Genomic DNA, 2,341 nt, shown 5'->3' with positions numbered 1-2,341 from the left:
AAAAATCAAAAAAAAAAGAAAGTTGAATTAATTACATTTTCCAAAGATGATCTGAACAACCTTTATCGATTTGTTCCAGGTCACAGACAATGACGATTTAGAATGAAACTGATTCAGCTTTCCTGGTTTCTTCTTGGAAGGTTGCTTCTAAATACACTATTAAGGCATCTCCTGAAAACTTATTCCTAAGAGAATCTCCTAAGTCCTCATACGCAAAGCATATATAAGTCTTTCATGTTGCAGTTTATAATATTGTGTGTACTGCTCTCTTAAGTAAAAGGATGTTTTCTACCACCGTTGCTCTCAGATGGGTTCCATAAATGGTCATTCATTTTTTACTTTGATTCATTTTCTATAGAACCTCAAATACATCCTAACTCTTCATGACATTTTCCAAAAAGTTGTATTATTTAATGCATTTTCAAGAGATTCCTTATTAGTCTAGAAAAGAGAATACTCCATGCTTATTAAAATACAACAAGCTAATTCTGTTAGAAATGAATATTTAATAATACACCAGAAAGCATGTTCCATTACTAGATGAAAATGAGCAGGCTAATGAAAAGAGCTTAAATATAACTAAAAAAGCTTTAATACCGATATTTTTATATAAGATTACTGACACCAACCCCACTAAATCTGAGTGTGGGACATTGATATAGGCCACTGTTATTATAGAGTATCAAACTTACATAGCATCTGAAACTTGATGATGCCTAGACCAACGCTGATGTCATCTAAGGAAACACATGGGAGAGCATAGTGATACTGGATAGTCCTGTGTTTTTGAACTGTGCCCTTGGCATCCTAGCAGTAGAGCAGAAATAGAATTGTCTTGTTGAAACCTGATTTTTGCCCTTCTAATGATAATTGATACTGCCTCACCTTACCATGCTTGTATAGATACCAAAGAAGAGATCAACTTAGGAGTGAAGGCCTATGATATTGGATCACTTCGGTCCTACTTCTCACTGTCCCTGTTTATTTAGGAACCAAGCCTCAAAAGTCTGGTTATTATAAGAGTACCCACGATATGAGAAATATGTTGAACTCTAAAATGCATAAAATGTACTCCATGTACATCCTTGCAATTCCATAAACATAAGTTGATCTGACTTCTTCAAAAATTCAGTTTCTTATCACTAAAGTTAAAATTTAGGATTAGGTATTTTCCTCAAGTTTTATAAATAGTTAACAGACTGAAATAAACATCATATACTCCATCTTTACTACACTTTACTTACCAAGATTTATCAATGCTAAAAAACAGTGATGCAGAACTGCACTGTTATTAAAATCATAGCTATCACCACCATCATTAGGGTTACAAAATACAGAAGAATCTGTCTCAAAGCAGATGATTAGCATACTTGAGGATAGACTCTGACAGTCCTGAGGGAACAGCTCAACGTTGATGCTAAATTCTCCTAGCTTCTTATGAGTATCATTTGGTTTGAATTGGAAATGAGTTACCCATCCCCATCCATATTGGTGTGTGTTTGCACACTTGCTCTCCAGTTGGTTCACTGTTTAGGAAGGCTGTGGGACCTTTGAGGTGAGAAGCACAGTGGGAAGAAGTGGATCACCAGGTTTGTACCTTTGGAAGTTATAATTTGGCCCCATTATCCATCTAAATTTTCTGCTTCCTGTCTAAACTCAAATGTGAGGCGCAGCAGTAGAATGTTCTATAAGCATGTTAATAATCACCGTGTAAGGATTGTCCTTGTATTATGTTGATTTGTCTGCCTCCATGCCTGGTTGCAATCCACTATAATGCTTATTCTAAGTATCTTCTGCCTCAGTGTTGTGTAAACACTGCTTCCATTTATTCTCCGATTTGTCAATAAAAGCTAGTCAGCCAATGGCTGAGCAGAGGAGAGAATAGGGCTGGACTTCTGATCCCAGCCAGGGGAAGAAAACAAGAAAGAAAAGAGAGAATTCCCCTTGAGGAAAGGGCCAAGAAGCCATCATGGGAACATTACTAGCGCCAAGAGAGTCAGATCAATACTAAAATGAAAGTATCTCAGGAGTGGCTGAGAGGTAGTTTGGAGAATTAAAATAAATCAATACTGTGCAGCTATTGTGCCATAAAGGCTAATTAAATCTTATTGTCTCTGTCTCATTTATTTGGGAGCTAGTCAGGATAAAGAAAAATTGTCACTTTAAAATTTGCACTAACAATGTTCTCATCAGCAACCCCACCAATCCTACCCCATCATAATGGGGAAACCAAGACAAAATAGCTTTCTTCATTTATGTTGCTTTTGCTGGGCATTTGGTCATAACAGCAGGAAAAGTGAACATTAGAAAGACCTTCCTATATATTTATCTTTGTTTTTTA

The sequence above is a fragment of the Mus caroli genome, chromosome 12 (genome assembly GCF_900094665.2).
Source record: "Mus caroli chromosome 12, CAROLI_EIJ_v1.1, whole genome shotgun sequence".
Classification (NCBI taxonomy): domain Eukaryota; kingdom Metazoa; phylum Chordata; class Mammalia; order Rodentia; family Muridae; genus Mus; species Mus caroli.
Note: the sequence above shows the minus strand (reverse complement) of the source record.